General features: G+C 40.1%; 1 pseudogene; it reads right to left on the bottom strand.

Annotated features, from left to right (window-relative positions):
* Positions 1-12975: 12975 nt before the first annotated feature.
* LOC126079990 (olfactory receptor 51G2-like) lies at positions 12976-22622 on the bottom strand (annotated as a pseudogene).
* Positions 22623-24472: the final 1850 nt, after the last annotated feature.

The raw sequence follows: 24472 nt of genomic DNA, 5'->3' as shown, positions 1-24472 counted from the left end.
ATAAAACACTTAGGAATAAATCTTACCAGAGATGTAAAAGAATTATAAAAAGAAAACTACAAGATGGCGGACTAGGCAGACGCTACCTCGGATCCCTCTTACAACAAAGACACGGAAAAACAAGTGAATCGATCACATACATAACAATCTACGAACCCTGAACACCAAACACAGATTTAGAGACGGAGAACGAACTAATACGGGGAAGCAGCGATTGCTTCCAGAGCCTGGAGCCAGCGTACCAGTCAGGTATGGCACAAGCACAGAGAGCTGCTCCATCCCCCTGAACTAACTCCGGGAGGGGGACCAGCCGGTTCCACGGGCGGCGTGGGACGCAGCCGGTAGAAGAAGTCCCCGGGAGGCAGTGACCGGTCTTGGAACGGGGAGAGCAGCGTCCCAGCCAGGGAACCATCCCGCCGGGATTTGGAATGGACGCAGGTACAGCATAAACACGGAGAGATGCTCCACCCCCCTGAACTAACCCCGGGAGGGGGCCCAGTTAGGTCGTGCGGGCGGCGTGCGACGCAGCCGGTAGAAGAAGTCCCTGGGAGGCAGCGACTGGTATTGGAGCAGGGAGAACAGCGTCCCAGCCAGGACACTCGGTCACGGCACAAGCACGGGGAGCTGCTCCACCCAACTGAACTAACCCTGGGAGGCAACCCATCTGGTTCGCGGGGGCGGCACGGCAATGCGGCTAGAGGGACGAGAAGTCCCCGGGAGGCAGCGACTGATTTTGGAGTCGAGAGTGCACTGTCCCAGCAGGGGAGCCTTCACGCTGGGCGTGGGGCTGGAAGCGGAGGATCTGACCCTGACTTCAGCGGGCCAGACCCCCCGGGGGCAATATCCACACAGCCAGCACACATAGGCTACGCGCCCACGGGAATCTCAGATACAATAGTCATTCCAAACAAGAAAAGCAACTCTGGCTATATTCTGAGGTGCTACTCTCCTATCTCTCTGTTCCCTCCCCCACCCTCCCCAGGTGGCTTCATTAACATCCGAATAGCCTGATCCAGAGGGAGAACTCTGATAGGGATCTGACTGCATTTTTTTTTAGCGGATTTTCTGGAAAAACTAGTTTCCCAGTGATGGCTCGGAGACAACAATCCATATCAAACCACTTAAAGAAGCAGACCATGACAGCTTCTCCAACCCCCCAAACAAAAGAATCAAAATCTTTCCCAAATGAAGGTACAATCCTGGAATTATCAGATACAGAATATAAAAAACTAATTTACAGAATGCTTTAAGACATCACAAATGAAATAAGGCAAACTGCAGAAAAAGCCAAGGAACACACTGATAAAACTGTTGAAGAACTCAAAAAGATTATTCAAGAACATAGTGGAAAAATTAATAAGTTGCAAGAATCCATAGAGAGACAGCATGTAGAAATCCAAAAGATTAACAATAAAATAACAGAATTAGACAACGCACTAGGAAGTCAGAGGAGCAGACTCGAGCAATTAGAATGCAGACTGGGACATCTGGAGGACCAGGGAATCAACACCAACATAGCTGAAAAAAAATCAGATAAAAGAATTAAAAAAAATGAAGAAACCCTAAGAATCATGTGGGACTCTATCAAGAAGGATAACCTGCGGGTGATTGGAGTCCCAGAACAGGGAGGGGGGACAGAAAACACAGAGAAAATAGTTGAAGAACTCCTGACACAAAACTTCCCTGACATCATGAAAGACGAAAGGATATCTATCCAAGATGCTCATCGAACTCCATTTAAGATTGATCCAAAACGAAAAACACCAAGAGGTATTATCATCAAACTTACCAAAACCAAAGATAAACAGAAAATTTTAAAAGCAGCCAGGGAGAAAAGAAAGGTTTCCTTCAAGGGAGAATCAATAAGAAGAAGTTCAGACTACTCAGCAGAAACCGTGCAGGCAAGAAGGGAATGGGATGACATATACAGAGCACTGAAGGAGAAAAACTGCCGGCCAAGGATCATATATCCAGCAAAACTCTCTCTGAAATATGAAGGTGAAATTAAGATATTTACAGACAAACACAAGTTTAGAGAATTTACAAAAACCAAACCAAAGCTACAAGAAATACTAAAGGATATTGTTTGGTTAGAAAACCAATAATATCAGATATCAGCACAACGCAAGGTCACAAAACAGAACGTCCTGATATCAACTCAAATAGGGAAATCACAAAAACAAACAAATTAAGATTAATTAAAAAAAATACACATAACAGGGAATCATGGAATTCAATAGGTAAAAGATCAAAATAATCAAAAAGAGGGACTAAATACAGGAGGCATTGAACTGCCATATAGAGAGTGATACAAGGTGATATAGAACAATACAAGTTAGGTTTTTACTTAGAAAAATAGGGGTAAATAACAAGGTAACCACAAAAAGGTATAACAACTCTATAACTCAAGATAAAAGCCAAGAAAAACGTAACGACTCAACTAACATAAAGTCAAACACTATGAAAATGAGGATCTCACAATTTACTAAGAAAAACGCCTCAGCACAAAAAAGTATGTGGAAAAATGAAATTGTCAACAACACACATAAAAAGGCATCAAAATGACAGCACTAAAAACTTATTTATCTATAATTACCCTGAATGTAAATGGACTAAATGCACCAATAAAGAGACAGAGAGTCACAGACTGGATAAAGAAACACGATCCATCTATATGCTGCCTACAAGAGACACACCTTAGACTTAGAGACACAAACAAACTAAAACTCAAAGGATGGAAAAAAATATATCAAGCAAACAATAAGCAAAAAAGAAGAGGAGTAGCAATATTAATTTCTGACAAAATAGACTTTAGACTTAAATCCACCACAAAGGATAAAGAAGGACACTATATAATGATAAAAGGGACAATTGATCAGGAAGACATAAACATATTAAATATTTATGCACCCAATGACAGGGCTGCAAGGTACATAAATCAAATTTTAACAGAATTGAAAAGTGAGGTACACACCTCCACAATTATAGTAGGAGACTTCAACACACCACTTTCGGAGAAGAACAGGACATCCAGTAAGAAGCTCAATAGAGACACGGAAGATCTAATTACAACAATCAACCAACTTGACCTCATTGACTTATACAGAACTCTCCACCCAACTGCTGCAAAATATACTTTTTTTTCTAGCGCACATGGAACATTCTCTAGAATAGACCACATATTAGGTCATAAAACAAACCTTTGCAGAGTCCAAAACATCTAAATATTACAAAGCATCTTCTCAGACCACAAGGCAATAAAACTAGAGATCAATAACAGAAAAACTAGGGAAAAGAAATCAAATACTTGGAAAATGAACAATACCCTTCTGAAAAAAGACTGGGTTATTGAAGACATCAAGGAGGGAATAAGGAAATTCTTAGAAAGCAACGAGAATGAAAATACTTCCTATCAAAACCTCTGGGACACAGCAAAAGCAGTGCTCAGAGGCCAATTTATAGCGATAAATGCACACATACAAAAAGAAGAAAGAGCCAAAATCAGAGAACTCTCCTGACAACTTGAACAAATAGAAAGTGAGCAACAAAAGAATCCATCAGGCACCAGAAGAAAACAAATAATAAAAATTAGAGCTGAACTAAATGAATTAGAGAACAGAAAAACAATTGAAAGAATTAACAAAGCCAAAAGCTGGTTCTTTGAAAAAATTAACAAAATTGAGAAACCATTGGCTAGACTGACTAAAGAAATACAGGAAAGGAAACAAATAACCTGAATAAGAAACGAGAAGGACCACATCACAACAGAACCAACTGAAATTCAAAGAATCATTTCAGATTATTATGAAAAACTGTACTCTAACAAATTTGCAAACCTAGAAGAAATGGATGAATTCCTGGAAAAACACTACCTACCTAAACTAACACATTCAGAAGTAGAACAACTAAATAGACCCATAACAAAAAAAGAGATTGAAAAGGTAATTAAAAAACTCCCAACAAAAAAAAGCCCTGGCCCGGACGGCTTCACTGCAGAGTTCTACCAAACTTTCAGAGAAGAGTTAACACCACTACTTCTGAAGGTATTCCAAAGCATAGAAAATGACGGAATACTACCCAACTCATTCTATGAAGCCACCATCTCCCTGATACCAAAACCAGGTAAAGACATTACAAAAAAAGAAAATTATAGACCTATATCCCTCATGAACATAGATGCAAAAATCCTCAACAAAATTCTAGCCAATAGAATCCAACAACACATCAAAAAAATAATTCACCCTGATCAAGTGGGATTTATACCAGGTATGCAAGGCTGGTTTAATATCAGAAAAACCATTAATGTAATCCATCACATAAATAAAACAAAAGACAAAAACCACATGATCTTATCAATTGATGCAGAAAAGGCATTTGACAAAGTCCAACACCCATTTATGATAAAAACTCTTACCAAAATAGGAATTGAAGGAAAATTCCTCAACATAATAAAGGGCATCTATGCAAAGCCAACAGCCAATATCACTCTAAATGGAGAGAACCTGAAAGCATTTCCCTTGAGAACGGCAACCAGACAAGGATGCCCTTTATCACCGCTCTTATTCAACATCGTGCTGGAAGTCCTAGCCAGGGCAATTAGGCTAGACAAAGAAATAAAAGGTATCCGGATTGGCAAGGAAGAAGTAACGTTATCACTATTTGCAGATGACATGATTATATACACAGAAAACCCTAAGGAATCCTCCAGAAAACTACTGAAAGTAATAGAAGAGTTTGGCAGAGTCTCAGGTTATAAAATAAACATACAAAAATCACTTGGATTCCTCTACATCAACAAAAAGAACACCGAAGAGGAAATAACCAAATCAATACCATTCACAGTAGCCCCCAAGAAGATAAGATACTTAGGAATAAATCTTACCAAGGATGTAAAAGACCCATACAAAGAAAACTACAAAGCTCTACTACAAGAAATTCAAAAGGACATATTTCAGTGGAAAAACATATCTTGCTCATGGATAGGAAGACTTAACATAGTAAAATGTCTATTCTACCAAAAGCCATCTATACATTTAAAGCACTTCCGATCCAAATTCCAATGTCATATTTTAAGGGGATAGAGAAACAGATCACCAATTTCATATGGAAGGGAAAGAAGCCCCGGATAAGCAAAGCACTACTGAAAAAGAAGAAGAAAGTGGGAGGTCTCACTTTACCTGATTTCAGAACCTATTATACAGCCACAGTAGTCAAAACAGCCTGGTACTGGTACAACAACAGGCACATAGACCAATGGAACAGAATTGAGAACCCAGACATAGATCAATCCACGTATGAGCAGCTGATATTTGACAAAGGACCAGTGTCAATTAACTGGGGAAAAGAAAGCCTTTTTAACAAATGGTGCTGGCATAACTGGATATTCATTTGCAAAAAAATGAAACAGGACCCATACCTTACACCATGCACAAAAACTAATTCCAAGTGGATCAAAGACCTAATCATAAAGACTAAAACGATAAAGATCATGGAAGTAAAAATTGGGACAACCCTAGGAGCCCTAATACAAGGCATAAACAGAATACAAAACATTAACAAAAATGATGAAGAGAAACCCGAGAACTGGGAGCTCCTAAAAATCAAACACCTATGCTCATCTAAAGACTTCACCAAAAGAGTAAAAAGACCACCTACAGACTGGGAAAGAATTTTCACCTATGACATCTCCGACCAGCACCTGATCTCTAAAATCTACATGATTCTGTCAAAACTCAACCACAAAAAGACAAACAACCCAATCAAGAAGTGGGCAAAGGATATGAACACACATTTCACTAAAGAAGATATTCAGGCAGCCAACAGATACATGAGAAAATGCTCACGATCATTAGCCATTAGAGAAATTCAAATTAAAACTAAGATGAGATTCCATCTCACACCAGCAAGGCTGGCATTAATCCAAAAAACACAAAATAATAAATGTTGGAGAGGCTGCGGAGAGATTGGAACTCTTATACACTGCTGGTGGGAATGTAAAATGGTACAACCACTTTGGAAATCTATCTGGCATTATCTTAAACAGTTAGAAATAGAACTACCATACAACCCAGAAATCCCTCTCCTAGGAATATACCCTAGAGATACAAGAGCCTTCATACAAACAGATATATGCACACCCATGTTTATTGCAGCTCTGTTTACAATAGCAAAAAGTTGGAAGCAACCAAGGTGTCCATCAACGGATGAATGGGTAAATAAATTGTGGTATATTCACACAATGGAATACTACACATCGATAAAGAACAGTGACGAATCTCTGAAACGTTTCATAACATGGAGGAACCTGGAAGGCATTATGCTGAGCGAAATTAGTCAGAGGCAAAAGGACAAATATTGTATAAGACCACTATTATAAGATCTTGAGTAATAGTAAACCTGAGAAGAACACATACTTTTGTGGTTATGAGGGGGGGAGGGAGGGAGGGTGGGAGAGGGTTTTTTATTGATTAATCAGTAGATAAGAAATGCTTTGGGTGAAGGGAAAGACAACACTCAATACAGGGAAGGTCAGCTCTATTGGACTGGACCAAAAGCAAAGAAGTTTCTGGGATAAAATGAATGCTTCAAAGGTCAGTGGAGCAAGGGCGGGGGTCTGGGGAACATGGTTTGCGGGGACTTCTAAGTCAATTGGCAAAATAATTGTATTATGAAATCATTCTGCATCCCACTTTGAAATGTGGCATCTGGGGTCTTAAATGCTAACAAGCGGCCATCTAAGATGCATCAATTGGTCTCAACCCACCTGGAGCAAAGGAAAATGAAGAACACCAAGGCCACACGACAACTAAGAGCCCAAGAGACAGAAAGGGCCACGTGAACCAGAGACCTACATCATCCTGAGACCAGAAGAACTAGTTGGTGCCCGGCCACAATCGATGACTGCCATGACAGGGAGCACAGCAGAGGACCCCTGAGGGAGCAGGAGAGCAGTGGGATGCAGACCCCAAATTCTCATAAAAAGACCAAACTTAATGGTCTGACTGAGACTAGAGGAATCCTGGCGGCCATGGTCCCCAGACCTTCTGTTGGCACAGGACAGGAACCATCCCCGAAGACAACTCATCAGACATGAAAGGGACGGGTCAGCGGGTGGGAGAGAGATGCTGATGAAGAGTGAGCTAATTATATCAGGTGGACACTTGAGATTGTGTTGGCAACTCTTGTCTGGAGGGGGGATGGGAGGATAGAGAGAGAGAGAAGCCGGCAAAATTGTCACGAAAGGAGAGACTGAAAGGGCTGACTCAAGAAGGGGAGAGCAAGTGGGAGTAGGGAGTGAGATGTATGTAAACTTAGATGTGACAGACTGATTGGATTTGTAAATGTTCACTTGAAGCTTAATAAAAGTTAATAAATAAAAAAAAAAAGAAAACTACAGTACACTTCTGCAAGAAACCAAAAGAGACTTAAATAAGTGGAAGACATACCTTGCTCCTGGATAGGAAGACTTAACATTTTAAAAATGTCTATTCTACCAAAAGCGATCTATACATTTAATGCAATTCTGATCCAAATCCCAACGACATTCATTAATGAGATGGAGAAGCAAATCACCAACTTCATGTGGAAAGGAAAGAGGCCCCAGATAAACAAGGCATTACTGAAAAAGAAGAACAAAGTGGGAGGCCTTACTTTACCTGATTTTAGAACCTATTATACTGCCACAGTAGTCAAAACAGCCTGGTACTGGTACAACAACAGATACATGGACCAATGGAACAGAATTGAGAATTCAGACATAAATCCATCTGCATACGATCAGTTGATATTTGACAAAGGTCCCAAAACAGTTAAATGGGGAAAATACAGTCTTTTTAACAAATGGTGCTGGCATAACTGGATATCCATCTGCAACAAAAATGAAACAAGACCCATACCTCACTCCATGCACAAAAACTAACTCAAAATGAATGAAAGACCTAAATATAAAATCTAAAATGATAAAGATCATGGAAGAAAAAATAGGGACAACGTTGGCAGCCCTAATACATGGCATAAACAGTATACAAAACATTATAAAGAATGCAAAAGAAAAACTAGATAGCTGGGAGCTCCTAAAAATCAAACACCTATGCTCATGCAAAGACTTCACCAAAAGAGTAATAAGGTTATCTACAGACTGGGAAAAAGTTTTGAGCTATGCCATTTCTGATCAGTGCCTATTATCTAAAATCTACATGATACTGCAAAAACTCAACTGCAAAAAGACAAACAGCCCAATTAAAAAATGGGCAAAGGATATGAATAGACAATTCACTAAAGAAGACGTTCAGGTAGCTAACAGATATATGAGGAAATGTTCATGATCATTAGCCATAAGAGAAATGCAGATCAAAACTACCATGAGATTTCATCTCTCTCCAGCAAGGCTGGCATTAATCCAAAAAACAAAATAATAAATGTTGGAGAGGCTGTGGAGAGACTGGAACACTTCTACACTGCTGGTGGGAATGTCAAATGGTTCAACCACTTTGGAAATCGATTCAGCGCTTTCTTAAAAAGCTAGAAATAGAACTACCATAGGATCCAGCAATCCCACTCCTTGGAATATATCCTAGAGAAATAAGAGCCTTTACACGAACAGATATATGCACACCCATGCTTATTACAGCACTGTTTACAATAGCAAAATGATGGAAGCAACCAAGGTACCCATCAACAGATGAATGGATAAATAAATTATGGTATATTCACAGAATGGGATCCTATGCATCAATAAAGAATAGTGAGGAATCTGTGAAACATTTCATATCAGGGAGAAACCTGAAAGGCATTATGCTGAGTGAAATTAGTCAGTTGCAAAGGAACAAATGTTGTATAAGACCACTATTATAAAAACTTGAGAAATAGTTTAAACTGAGAAGAAAACATTCTTTTGTGGTTATGAGAGGGGGAAGGGAGGGAGGGTGGGAGAGGGGTATTCACTAACTAGATAGTAGATAAAAACTACTTTAGGTGAAGGGAAAGACAGCACACAATACAGGGGAGGTCAGCACAATTGGACTAAACCAAAAGCAAAGAAGTTTCCTGAATAAACTGAATGCTTCGAAGGCCAGCACAGCAGGGGCAGGGGTCTGGGGACCATGGTTTCAGGGTGACATCTAAGTTAATTGGCATAATAAAATCTATTAAGAAAACATTCTGCATCCCACTTTGAAGAGTGGTGTCTGGGGTCTTAAACACTAGCAAACCGCCATTTAAGATGCATCAATTGGTCTCAACCCACCTGGACCAAAGGAGAATGAAGAACGCCAAGGACACAAGGCGACTATGAGCCCACTAGACAGACAGGGCCACATGAATCATAGACTCCATCATCCTGAGATCAGAAGAACTAGATGGTGCCCGGCTACAACCAATGACTGCCCTGACAGGGAACACAACAGAGAACCCTGAGGGAGCAGGAGAGCAGTGGGATGCAGACCCCAAATTCTCATAGTCTGACTGAGACTAGAATGACCCTGCTGGTCATGGCTCCCAGACCTTCTGTTGGCCCGGGACAGGAAACATCCCTGAAGCCAACTCTTCAGACATGGATTGGACTGGACACTGTGTCGGAGAGGGATGCTGGTGAGGAGTGAGCTTCTTGAATCAGGTGGGCACTTGAGACTGTGTTGGCTTCTCCTGTCTGGAGGGGAGATGAGAGGGTGGAGGGGGTTAGAAGCTGGAGAAATGGACACGAAAAGAGAGAGTGGAGAGAGAGAGTGGGCTGTCTCATTAGGGGGAGAGTAATTGGGAGTGTGTAGTAAGGTGTATTTGGGTTTTTGTATGAGAGACTGACTTGATTCCTAAACTTTCACTTATAGCACAGTAAAAATTAAAAAAAAAAAAAAAAGATGTTTCAACAAACAGATGGACCACTGGAGATGCGCACTTGTTTATGCCAGGAAATATGGACGACAGCTTCCCGGCCAACTGACTGGAAGAGATCCATATTTATGCCTATTCCCAAGAAAGGTGATCCAACTGAATGTGGAAATTATAGAACAATATCATTAATATCACATGCAAGCAAAATGTTGCTGAAGATCATCCAAAAAGGGCTACAGCAGTATATCAATGGGAGACTGCCAGAAATTCAGGCCGGTTTCAGAAGAGGATGTGGAACCAGGGATATCAATGCTGATGTCAGATGGATCCTGGCTAAAAGCACGGAATACCAGAAGGATGTTTACCTGTGTTTTATTGACTATGCAAAGCATTCAACTGTGTGGATTGTAACAAATTATGGACAACGTTGCAAAGAATAGGAATTCCAGAACACTTAATTGTGCTCATGAAGAATCTGTACATAGATCAAGAGACAGCTGTTTGGGCAGGACAAGGGGATACTGATTGGTTTAAAGTCAGGAAAGGTGTGTGTCAGGGTTGTAGTCTTTCACCATACCTATTCAATTGTGTGCTGAGCAAATAATCCAAGAAGCTGGACTATATGAAGAAGAACGGGAGGTCAGGATTGGAGGAAGACTCGTTAATAACCTGCATTATGCAGATGACACAACCTTGCTTGCTGAAAGTGAAGAGGACTTGAAGCACTTATTAATGAAAATCAAAAACCACAGCCTTCACTATAGATTGAACTTCAACATAAAGAAAAGAAACCCTCACAACTGGACCAATGAGCAACATAATGATAAACGGAGAAAAGATTGACGTTGTCAAGGATTTCATTTTACTTGGATCCATAATCAACAGCCATGGAAGCAGCAATCAAGAAATCAAATGATGCATTGTATTGTGTAAATCTGCTGCAAAGGACCTCTTTAAAGTGTTGAAGAGCAAAGATGTCACCTTGAAACCTAAGGCGCACCTGACCCAAGTCATGGTATCTTCAATCGCATCATATGTATGTGAGGGCTGGACAATGAATAACGAAAATTGAAGAAGAATTGATGTCTTTGAATTGTTGTGTTGGCAAAGAATATTGAATATACCATGGACTGCCAAAAGAACGAACAAATCTGCCTTAGAAGAAGTACAACCAGAATGCTCCTTAGAAGCTAGAATGGAGAGACTGCATCTTACATACTTTGGACATGTCGTCAGAAGGGATCAGTTCCTGCAGAAGGACATCATGCTTGGCAAAGTACAGGGTCAGTGGCAAAGAGGAAGACCCTCAAGGAGATGGATTGACACAGTGGCTACAACAATGAGCCCAAGCATAATAACGATTGTAAGGATGGCACAGGACCAGGCAGTGTTTTGTTCTGTTGTGCATAGAGTTGGCATGATTTGGAACCGACTTGACAGCACCTAACAAAAACAACATATATACATATATATATTTTTTTCCAGGGTGAGTAATAATGTATTTCATAAGATAGGTTCTTAATAATTATTCCTCTTATGAAAGACTAAGTAAATAAAGAGGTGGGTAATTTCCTCCTATGAGTGAAAGGACTTCATGTGGAAGAGGATAATAGTTTTTACAGTACATTCTTTTCTTCCTATGTGACTTGTTGTGTGTTCAGAGTTGCCACTATGACTAGAGCACTCCTGCATTTTCTCTCTACACCAGATTCTTAATGACCATGGATGTCTCTAATACCACTTACCTGGCCAGAAGAGGCGCAGCATCCTCACTCGGATCTCCTTGGTCTTGATAGTGCAAACAAGTGGATTGAGCACTGGAGGGGTGAGATAGTGCAGACAAGAGAGCAGCACAGGGCTAGAAATGGATGCTCTCTTCGCAAATTGGTGGTGGATCGTGGACATGGCAATGGTGGGAATGTAGAAGAGCAGCACAGCACAGATGTGGGAGACAAATGTGGTGAGGGCTTTCATGCACTCAGCCTTTGAGCTGATGGACAGCACTGTTTGGAAGATCAGCCCATGCTGTTGTTGTTGTTGTTAGGTGCTGTTGAGTCGGTTCCACAGACTCACAGTGACCCTATGCACAACAGAACGAAACACTGTCCGGTCCTGCGCCATCCTTACAATCGTTGTTATGCTTGAGCTCATTGTTGCAGCCACTGTCTCAATCCACCTCCTTGAGGGTCTTCCTCTTTTCCGCTGACCCTGTACTCTACCAATCATTATGTCCTTCTCCAGGGACTCATCCCCCTTGACAACTTGTCCAAAGCATGTAAGATGCAGTCTCGCCATCTTTGCTCCTAAGGAGCATTCTGGTTGCACTTCTTCTAAGACAGATTTGTTCGTTCTTTTGGCAGTCCATGGTATATTCAATATTCTTTGCCAACACCACATTTCAAAGGCGTCAAATCTTCTTCGGTCTTCCTTACTCATTGTCCAGCTTTCACATGCATATGATGCGATTGAAAATACCATGGCTTGGGTCAGGCGCACCTTAGTCTTCAGGGTGACATCTTCACTCTTCAACACTTTGAAGAGGTCCTTTGCAGCAGATTTGCCCAATGCAATGCGTCTTTTGATTTCTTGAGTGCTGCTTCCATGGCTGTTGATTGTGGATCCAAGTAAAATGAAATCCTTGACAACTTCAGTCTTTTCTCCGTTTATCATGATGTTGCTCATTGGACCAGTTGTGAGGATATTTGTTTTCTTTATACTGAAGGCTGTGGTCTTTGACCTTCATTAGTAAGTGCTTCAAGTCCTCTTTACTTTCAGCAAGCAAGGTTGTGTTATCTGCATAATGCAGGTTGTTAATGAGTCTTCCTCCAATCCTGATGCCCCGTTCTTCTTCATATAGTCCAGCTTCCATATTATTTGTTCAGCATACCGATTAAATAGGTGTGGTGAAAGAATACAACCCTGACACACACCTTTCCTGGCTTTAAACCAATCAGTATCCCCTTGTTCTGTACGAACAACTGCCTCTTGATCTTTGTAAAGGTTTCTCATAAGCACAATTAAGTGTTCTGGAATTCCCATTCTTCGCAGTGTTATCCATAGTTTGTTATGATCCACACAGTCAAATGCCTTTGCATAGTCAATAAAACACAGGTAAACATGCTTCTGGTATTCTCTGCTTTCATGCACTCAGTCTTTGAGCCGATGGACACCACTGTTTGGAAGATTAGCCCATAGGAGAGAACAATGAGTACTGAGTGGACAGCACCACAAGGAGCCATAGGTGCTGTTGATGTGAGTGTCACCACAGGCCAGCTTCATGACATCAGAGTGCAGGCAGTAAGTGTGGGAAAACAGGTGATTCTGGCAGTAAGGCAGCCTCTTCAGAATGATGGGGATCAGAATGAGGAGACCAATACTGCACAGTGCAATGGCTAAGCCCATTCTGGCAACCCCAGTGTTTCTGAGGATGATGCCACAGCGAAGAGAGCTGATAATGGCCACAAAACAGTCAAAGGCCAAAGTCAGCAGCACACAGGACTCAGTGATGGACAATGCATGGATGAAGAGCTGAGCCACACACACATCCACCACCACCTGTCTGAAATCCAGCATGTAGATGGTGATCATGATGGGCATTGTGGAGGCAGGAAGGCCCAGGTCAGTCACTGCAAACACGGGCTGGAAATAGTACATAGGCTGGTGTAGGGAGGTCTCTGACTTAACCACTCAGAGGATCAGACTGTTCCCTGCCAGGGACACCACATACATGCCACACAAGGGGATGGAGAGCCAGGCATGCACAGCCTCAAGGCCTGGGAAGCCTGTTATAGAGAGGAAGGTTTCATTGCTGTTGGAGTCTGAGGTGATGACCTGGAGAGGCAAAAGTCCAGGTAGAAGTGCAATCAGAGAACGTATAATCTAAAGAGTTGATGAATCAGAACATATTAGTCAAACTAGGACCTTGCAACAACTTTCTCTACAATGTTGTTCTGAATACTTATAGTCCAAGTTTTTCCTTTTACATGAAAAGTGAGCCAAAGCAAAGGACACAGTGTTTTCACTGACAGAAAGAGATTATGAATGATTAGCCTGAATCTGAAGACACCAAAATAAATCTCCCAATGAAATGGAGATTGAATGAAATACTGGTCAGGAAGGGGACTGAGACTATCTTGACTCCATCTCTTTATTGTGCATATTCTCAAAGTAAAACCAAGCAGTTTCAACTAATTCATGTGTCAGAGCTGAATGTGGAATTGAAGGTATCCTCAATTTCTGATATGTTCTGCTTTCATAACTTCACCATTTCAATTATTAGATTTTTATTTCCATAATCAGATAAATGTGAGAATTACACCAAGCGTTTGTTGTTGAATATTATAAAATGTTTTTCTGTAATGTCAATATGTTCAAGCTCCCCACACGTTTTTAGGATATATTTTTTAAGGAATAAACCACTGAAATATAAATTATATATTCTTTTAATTTTTTATTTTTTTCTCAAATTTCTGACTCTAGCCATGTTAGTGGGCTGATAGATGGATCTAAGAGTCTGAAAGTACCCTGAAACGCAAGAAGGTTAGAATTAGAAGGAAGTTTATAAGCCTTTTGACATCCACCAGCATTGTATTGATCAAGGTCCAATGAATGTAAAAGTAAAAAAAGTCATCAATAAATAACATCTCATGTAGGCCTCATTTCACACTACAGTTTGAGGATACAGCCTTTGTCCTCCACGTCTTTACCTTTGACCTCAATGCCATCTGATTTGCCAGCCCAGGTATTTTCCAAGATAGATTCTTTCATTTCGGAAACTAGTAGAAGAGAATTCTATTTTAAAGCAACCTGTAATGCCTCCTCAACATAAATCAAGTGTGGGGATTTCTGGAAACCCATTTCATGAACATTAGCCAATGCAGTCAACTGAATTTTGAAGAGTCTTGTAAAATTCCACATTTTTTTTTCCAAGAAGGCATTAACTTTAGCCTTAGTCACACACACTTTTAACTCATTTGTCTTGAGATAGGTGCTTTAGTATGCAACTCTTTTCTAAAAAAATCCTGATTATGAATCCTGTAATTCTTCTGCAGGTAGCAATGTTCAGGTGTAATCTTTCTTATTTGTGTTACACTTTACAGTACTGTAAAATCATTTTTGCACCTATAATTTCAGCTTCCCTTATCCCTCTACATTGGGAGTCGAAGTTTTATTACGCTTTGTTTCCAGATAAGGAAATAGAGTCTACAAGAGAATAACTAAATAATACTCCCGAAGACTTATATTCCCAAAACTTTCGTTTGATGAAGGACTAGAACAAAATTCTGTCCAATTCCACTATTTTCCTTCTGTACATTTTAATTTATGTTAAAAGATAGAAGTAGTGCTTTGCTGTATTTTGATAATCAGAACCCTGGGTTGACTTTGAGCTGCATATCTGAGTAAGCTAAAATGCTTGTGAAATCCTGAATAAAAAAAAGTATTGATATATATATATATATATATATAATAGCCACTTCAGATTTCACTATCTGCAGTCACACAATCTATTACAATACCTAAATCATTTGACTAAATGTGTTTTTCAGTAAATATTGCTAAGCATTCATGTTTTTAGGTGCTGATAGTATCATAGTGGATAAGATAGGTACAATTATTTCTATGATGAAGGATTATGAACAAGATGAACACAAATAGAGATAAATATTGTTAAAGATATAAAACTGAAAAATGTAATCAATGTCACAGAATTGTATATGTACAAATTGTTGAATAGGTATATGTTGTGTATATTCTCAACAATGAAATAAATAAAATTATTTAAAAATGTATCACTGTTAATTTCTTAGTTTTGATTAAGTAGCTATGCTTATAGAAGTTGTTGATATTAGAGGAAGTTATGTAAAGGATACATGGGTATTCTCTGTACTACCTTTGCAGCTCTTCTGTAAATTCAAAATTATTTAAGAACAAAATATTGAAAGTAAATAAACAAATGTTCTTTACTCTATAAAATAAAAAAGACTATAATGTGCCCTGGTAGAAGGGCTGCATATGAGCACGTGAATTTCAGGTTAAGTGTTCTAGAATAACTCTCATGGAGGAAGCTGTTGCAGTAAGATTAGAATTGAAAAGAGACAACCATTTGAAGAATTAACTATGCCTAGTTTTTTTTTTTTTTTTTTTTAGCAGTGTGACTGTGAAGTGTATGCTCTGTGTGTGTGTCTCCATGTATGTGTGTGTGTGTGAGACCGAAAAAGATAGGTACCTACAGATACATCAGGTAAAGGGAAATACCTGAATTGTTACTGTCTACTGAAACTGGAAGATAGAAATCTGTTCTGAGTGGGGATGCCAGCAAGAGAGGCAATGGACTGACATAATTTAGAACACAATTTATCTCTGAGAAAAGCTATTCATTCATCTTACAAAATTGAATTCTATAACTATGCTTACTAGGTATACAATCTGATGCTCAAAGAGAATAACTCATTTTACAGTAAGATATATAATTGCTCTCCAAATGGCTATTAATGTGGACAAGGGAGGATATGAAAAGGTTAAGAATTAAGAGTCATAGGTCGAAACCCCTAGCCCTCAGGTAAACTACTGAAGCTCCCAACACATGCTAAGCTTTGAGATGGTGTTGGCAGTATCTGTGAGTTTTGCATAACAACACTTCACAACTTCTTACATTTTTAAGAGTTGTTCTAGGACTTTTCTAACTAATTAAACAATCCTCCTGTAGATTTGATGTGTGAAGACACAAGCACAGGAAACATCCTTGGGGTGAGCAAAACCAAATCAGCAATATTACTTTTATTGCACTAACCAGGACAATGAGACGAGCATTATAAAACAAATATTTGATATGTACAGATACAGGGAACATGGATCATTTATTTTTCTTTTTCTCATATTTATCCATGCACCTGGCATTGGATATGTTTAAAAGACTATTTGTTGTCAGAATAAATTCAGTGATTATTCCCTTTGGAATATGAATATTGGAATATAGCAATACGCTTCCTGCTTACCTGATTGTGTCATTTGAAGTTTTCTAGTAATTATTCAGTGCAATATATGTTGTGAAGTACTTAATTCAATATTATGGTAATTGTCATCGTTTTATCTGCTGGGGACAAGAGAACATTTCTTAACTATAACTGAGGAGAAGAGTGAGCAGAGGCTCATTGACCACGGATTATGAGAATGGACTGTAAACTAATTGCTTAAAGGAGTTCTTCCTGCCCACTGGTAGGCAGACTTCAAAGGAACTATAAACCTGTGCCATGGCGGGAAAAGCAAAGTGGGAAGCAGTACTGCACTTTCCCTTGAATTAATCTGTTTTCTTCCTGCATCTACATTAGAATTTATAAGAAAAACTCATTGAGACTCATACTCTGTCAAAAAAAACAGGTTCTTATTTTGCCAAAGAAATCTCTCAACACTACATACATACAGACTATATCAAAGTGGTATGCATCAAAAATGAGGATTTTTTAAAAACAGAGTTGAGTAATTTTTTTTTAATTAAGGCCATCTTTTAATTATTCTTAAAATTCTTAAAATTTGACACCTCAAAGACTGTCTTCAAAACTGATTATTTAGAAAAAAAATTTATTATCAATAACTACGAGCTAATTGATTCAGGACATACCTCTGTCACTTTTTTTTTTTTTTCCTCAAGTGGAAAGAGACTTATATTCCAACCTTCTCCCCTTCCTATTCTTTCCACCAAACTTTCTCAATCTTAGTTTGGCTTTATTGAGGGTTAGCAGTTAAATCTGCCCATAGAATCAGATACATTTACATCAAGATTTACTTAAGAAGAAGAGAAGATTTTCCAGTAGGTTTCTAGTTTCTCTCTTAATTACACATTCTATTGGTGATCTCTTTTGCAACAGCATATTTGGGGGAGATCTTTAAGGAAACTGTAGCTCACAAAATCTTCTAGAAGGTACCTTAGCATGTTGATCCTGTTTTGTCTGTCTAGTCTTCTAATGTGCTGTCATTCAGTTGTTCACCAGAAAGCTTATTGTTAACATAATCAGACACATGGTTGTTTCTTTCCTGAAGTGTGTGCACCATTAGTAGTCATGTCCAAATTGGGTTGCCAGTTTTACATTGACTTAATCATGAGGCATTGTAGCACTACGAGATGTCTTAAAGGATATCCTGTATTACAGACATACTTTTCTTTACCTCCATAATCTAATATCAATTCTATTTCCCCTTAGTAATCAGGATCAATCACACCAACCAATACAGTAACTCCTTTCTTTGCCTGTGGATACAGAGGCATGAGTAGCTCAAACTGGTCAGGTGGCATTTTTAACTTCCAGTTCAATGGAATCAGTGTAGTGTCTCCTGGTGACATTCCTTCCTTTAGAACTAAGACCTCTAGACCCTCAGAACATAGGGTCATGGAGATAGGATTCAAAAATTTTGTGAGTGGGTCATTAAGGTTAATAGTGAGTTGTGCCACACTGCATTTAAACCCCTTGATTCTTGGACCCATGAATCCTGGCTATGGGAAAAACAGAACAATATATTGGACATTGATTTAGAACACATATGTATCCCTGAAGAACACTGACCCAACTTTCAAGGTACTGCCACCTAACTGGTGCCAAATTTATATCTTCAGGTGGCCATTCCTTCATTCTATCAAGCCAGCTGCTTCAGGATGATGGGGAACAGAGTGAGACTAGTGAATCCCATGGCATTTGCTGTGAAGTGAGTCCTTGGATCTGAGGTGATGCTGTGTGGGATACTATGACAGTGCATAAGGCATTCTGTGAGTCCACAGATGATAGTTTTGGAAGAAGTATTACATGCAGGGAAGACAAATTGATATCCAGAGTGTCTATTCCAGTGAGAACAAAATTCTGCCCTTTCCATGATGGAAGCAGTTCAATGTAATCAACCTGCCACCAATTGCTGGCTGATCACCTGAAGGAATGGTGCTATATCGGGAAGTCAGTGTTGGTCTCTGTAGCTGACAGATCCGGCACTCAGCAGTGGCTCTAGCCAAGACAGCCTTGGTGTGTGGAAGTGTATGCTGCTGAGCCCTTGGAAAATCCTGGTCTCTGCCACCATGGCCACTTCCTTAATGATCCCATTGGGGAATGATGGGAGTGACAGGAAAGAGGATGATGGGCTTCCACAGAAAGCATCATCCAATCCTCAAATCAATTGTTAATATCCTCCTTTGCCAATGTCATTCTATGGTGAATAGTCACATGAGACACAAATATCTTCACTTCTTTGGCCCATTCAGAGAGGTCTATCCACATGACTCTTCACCATACCTCCCTGTCTCCAGTTTTCCAACCATGTTCCTTCCAAGTCCCTGACCATCCAGCCAAACCATTAACCATAGCTTAGGAATCAGTATAGGATTGCACATCTGCCCATTTCTCCTTCCAAGCAAAGTGAACAACCAGAGGCACTGGTCAAAGGTCTGCCCATTGAGAGGATTTCCTTCAGCACTGCCCTTCAGGACATTTCCAGAAAGGGGCAATAGTGCTGCTGCTGTCCACTTTCAAGTGGTGCCCTCATATCCTGTAGAACAAACTGTAAACCAAGCATGAGTTTCCTCTTCCTCACTCAACTGATCATAAGGAACTCTGTATGAGGCCATAGGTACAGACTAGGAGATGGAAGGTAATATGACAGGAGAGAAGACCATGGGCATTTGGGCTACTTCCTCACGCAACTTGCTGGTGCCTTCAGGTCCTGCTTGGGCCTGATCTAGTATTTACCACTTCCATTTAATAATGGAGTGCTGCTGTGCATGTCCAACTTTTTGGCTCTTTGGGCCATACAGCACTCAGTTCATGATGGACAGCTCAAGCTTCTTGGTGACTTGGGGGCTCGTGATTAAGTGTTCAGTTTCTATTAAGTCCCAGTAACAAGCAAAAAGTCGTTTCTCAAAAGGAGAGTTGTTGTCTGCATAGAATGGTGCGACTTTGCTCTAAAATCCTAAGTATCTATGCTGTGACTCACCAAGAGGGGCCTGCCAGAGAGTCTAAACAACTCCTCTAACTGACACCGACACTTTAAGCACCATTGGATCAGTTGAATAGTATGGCCCAAGTTGCAGAGGGACTTGCACAGCAGACTTAACCTATTTCAGGGCTTTCTGTTATTCTAAGCCTTACTCCAAGCTAGCAGATTTTCAAGTCACTTGATAAACAGGGCAGAATAGCACACCCAAATGAGATATGTTGCCTCCAAAATCCAAAGTGGCCATCAGACATTGTGCCTCATTTTTAGTTGTGGAAGGGGCTAGATGCAATAACTTATCCTCCACTGTAGAAGGAATATCTTAGCATTCTCTACACCACTGGACCCCTAGAAATTTCACTTAGGTGGAAGGGGCCTGAATTTTTTAGATTAATTTCTCACCCTCCAGCATGTGAATGTTTTGCCACCAAGATCAGAGTCATTGACACTTCTTCCTTATTAGGTCCAATTGGAATGATATCAGTAATGTAATGGACTAGTGTGATATCTTGTGGAAGGGAAAGGAAATCAAGGTCTCTGCAGACTAAATTATGACACAGGGCTAGAGAGTCAGTATACTCCCTGTAGGACAGTGAAAGTGTATTGCTGGCCTTGCCAGTTGAAGGCATACTGCTTCTGGGGGTCCTTTGAAACTGGAATTTAGAAAAGGCTTTGGCAGATCAGTATATGCATATCAGGTACCAGGATATGTATTAATTTATGCAAGCAATGATAACCTCATCTGGAACAGCAGCTGCAATTGGGGTCACCACCTTGTTAAGTTTATGATAATCCACTGTCATTCTCCAAGATCCATCTGTTTTTTGCACAGGTGAAATAGACGAGTTGAATGGGGATCTGGTGGGAATCACCACCCCTGCATTCTTCAAATCCTTGATGGTAGCTATAAAAATCTATGCAGTCCTACAGGAATGCAGTATTGTGTTTGGTTTACTGTTTTCCTGTCTATGGACAGTTCTAATGCCTTCCATTTTGCTTTTCTTACCATAATATCCCTTACTACACTTGTCAGAAATCCAGTGTGAAGGTTCTGGCAGTTGCTGTATCTATTCCAGTTATGCATTCTGGAACAGGGGAAATCACTACAGGAATGTTTCAGGACCCAATGTACCCTCTGTGAGGTGAGCACGAGCAAAGACTCCATTAATAACCTGACCTCCATAGGTCCCCATCTGACTGGTGGGCCAGAGTGACATTTTAAGTCTCCTGGATTTAATGTCAGTTCAGATTCAGTATCCAGTAATCCCTGAAAAGTCTGATTATTTCTTTTTCTCCAAAAAACTGTCACTCTAGTAAATGGCTATAGATCCCTTTGGAAAAGCTGGGAGAAAGATTAACAGTATAAATTTTTGGTAGAACTGTGGGGTCGTTCCTCAAGGGGTCCTGACTACCCCTTCATTCAAAGTGTTGTAGGCCTGTGAACTGGCTCAAGTCTAGGAACTGACTCAAGGACTATGACTCTTTATGTTGGTGATTTGAGTTAAACTGTTCGCTTGACCTAGAATCCTTCCACTTGTACAAATCAAGTCGATATTTAGTAGATTTTTCATCTATTCCACTCCAAAGGACACCATGACTAATTAGCCAATTCCTTAAGTCCAGAAAAATCAGATTACTCTGATTACTGCTTTTTTTCTGCTGTTCATTACAGTAACCACACCCACTTCGTATTTGTCCATAGAGTGCTGCTACTTATTTCATACCACCACGGGGTCCTATCAACCCCATTGTAATTAGGTGCCCTAATTCAGTTAGTGCTGTTCCCCCTGTCAGATATGATTTGCATTATATAGAAATCACAGCTGTCTTTAGGGATACTGGGGATACCCTTCATAAAATTGTTACTCAACATTGTGGTTAAAGGTGTATCTTCATTGGGCACTCCATGTATGGGTGTGTGGGTTTAACCTGATGAATTCACTCTAAGGTGCTAGTATCCCTAAGTCTTTGGATACTTTCTTCTACAGTATGCCAAGGTAGGTCTTGAACTTCAGTGTGATTTAGTGTAGGCCACCACAGAATACACGCTTCAGCTAATGTACCAAATAAACTATTAGATACTTACCTAATCTTTCAAGCTGAAATATTGAACGAAAAATCTGTGCTTATTGGGCACACATCAATAAGCTCTGACTGATCCAACTTTATGTTCTTCGCACAAGTATCCAGCACTCTTCATAGTTATTTCCACACATATTCCCAGGTTTCTGTTTGTAAATATTAGAAATCGAAAGTAGTTCATTTGGAGTGTAGCATACCTCCTCCTGGGTCACATTTTGTATTTCACCTTTTGGGACTCATTGGGACTTAAGCCTGGTTATTCTTCTAGAAACAAAAATGGGTGGTAGGGGATGTGTTCTGAGAACATTCAGCAATGTCTTGTAAGGCATCTGCCTCAGGCTATGCCCCAGAGATGACTCAGATGCTGCCTCAAGTGATGACTTAGATGCTGCATCAAGTGATGACTTAGATAAAGATTCTTCAGATAGAGCTAGCTTAATCTCATCAGATGGGGGTAGAAGTGTTAATGTCTTTATCTGGGAGGTTGGCTTAGCAGACATCTCTTCAGATGAGAGTGAGAGGGCTGGTTCTGCTGGCAGGAATGATTCAACAGAATTTAGGGGCTCAGTGTCCTCATTTTCCTGATCATCTTCCCATATGACCCCATTCCAAATTTTAGGATCCGATTTCTTCCCAATCAATTCCCTCACCTTAACTTCATACATCATTTGAGGTTGGTAATTCTGTTGACACTGTAGTTCAGTCACTTTTACCATAAGGCTCTGGGCTTGGTTTTTGGCCATATTAGCTCCATTACTTCAAGAAATAAGGCTTTCTTTCAGGGCACAAGTGACAACTTTGAGGCAATTTAAATAGTGCTGAAGATATGACTCTGAAGATCTGAGCTGATTTCTTTTTGTCACCACTGTGTCTTGCAAAAGGAGGACCAGCCACCAGTTTCCTTATACTTCTCATTCTGACAAAATTGTAGAAAAGTATCAAGCATGCGATCAACCAGAGCCTTGGCTCTCACCAATACTCAATCTATTGGGGGGTGACATTTTCTGTATTTCTGTTGTCACCTCACATGATGTAGTAGCAGTACCCTCTTTACCACTGGAAGCAGAGTCATCAACATCTTTTAGACTAACAGGACTTGAGAATCAGTTCAGAAAACTAATCCTTAAAATTTTCTTTCTCTAGAACCACTCTTGGTACCAAATGTCTTAGGCTGGATTCTCTAGAGAAACAAAATCAGTGAAGTATATATGAAGAGAGAGAGATTTGTCTCAAGGAAATGACTCACACAGTTATAGAGGCTGACAAGGCCCAAGACTGTGGAGCAGGTGTCAGGCCGGAGGCTTTTCCTGACTCATGTAGCTGCAGAGCGTGACTAACCCAAGGTCACTGGATATATGACAGGCTGCTGTTTCAAGTAACAAAAACTGGAGTTCAGAATATGACAATCTGGATGCAGGATCTCGAGCAAACAAAAGCCAGTGAGCTTAGCCAGAACATCCATACGTATTGGATGTGGGCCACACATCTGAGGAAACATCACTTACAACTGACTGGCTGATCACATCAGATCACTTCGTGGATGTGGTTACAATATATCACAAAGGGGAGGGTTACTACATTATTACACAAAGTCCAAATTACATCATTGCATAACTGCTAAACTACATCTTTACATAACTACCAAACCTGAAAGAATCATGGCCCAGCCAAGTTGTCGTACAACATTAACCATCAAGCCAATCTGTATACATTATTTTTCTTGCATGTTTCAGGGAAGAGTGACTTTGAGGGGTCATGTTTTAGGATATCTTTGCACTGCTAGGATTATGGATATTTTTCCATGAATGCTTTGGGATACTTTAATGGTAAGGGACTAGAAGTAATTCCTGTTAACTAAATATACAGTTGTGTAAGCTAACGAAAACACATGAGCTTCTTGGGCAAGAAACTATTTTTACTGATGAGAGGAAGTTTTGAGGAGATGTAGAGTGAAGGGAACATTGAATTTCAGAGTGGTTTATTATAGAGAGTGATTAAGTGAAAAGTTAGATTGCTGCTATTAGGAAAGTGACAGGAAGGGGAATAATTTAGATCAGGATGCCTCCTTCTTGTCAGGATTAATTTCACCCCAGCTGACCTCAGCAGCATCTAGAATAGCCAGGTAAGGAAGAGATTTCCGACTGAGCTACTAAAAACACCTGGAATCATGTAGCAGTCCCTGGTACATCCGCTCAGGAATATAGCTGTGCTCAGACTGGAGGAAAATTATGAAGACTAATGGAGAAAAGGAAACCCTGGTGGCATAGTGGTTAAGAGCTATGGCTGCTAACCAAAAGGATGGCAGTTTCTATCCACCAGGCACTCCTTGGAAACCTTATGGGGCAGTTCTACTCTGTCCTATAGGGTCACTATGAGTCGGAATCAACTCGACAGCAAAGGTTTTAATGGAGAAGAAACTTCAGCATTGGATAAGGATTGAAATAGATAAATTTAAGGGCTTCTTTGATCAAGATCAGTGTTGATACCTAATAGTTTTTGCAGTCCACATGAAATTAAAACAGACGCCCCCCCCCCAAAAAAAAAAATCACCTTAGCTAATGGTTAAATAGTATAACCTTGATGGTGTCAAAAC

The sequence above is a fragment of the Elephas maximus genome, chromosome 7 (genome assembly GCF_024166365.1).
Source record: "Elephas maximus indicus isolate mEleMax1 chromosome 7, mEleMax1 primary haplotype, whole genome shotgun sequence".
In the NCBI taxonomy this organism is placed as follows: Eukaryota; Metazoa; Chordata; class Mammalia; order Proboscidea; family Elephantidae; genus Elephas; species Elephas maximus.
Note: the sequence above shows the minus strand (reverse complement) of the source record. Positions and strands in the feature narration are given on the sequence as shown.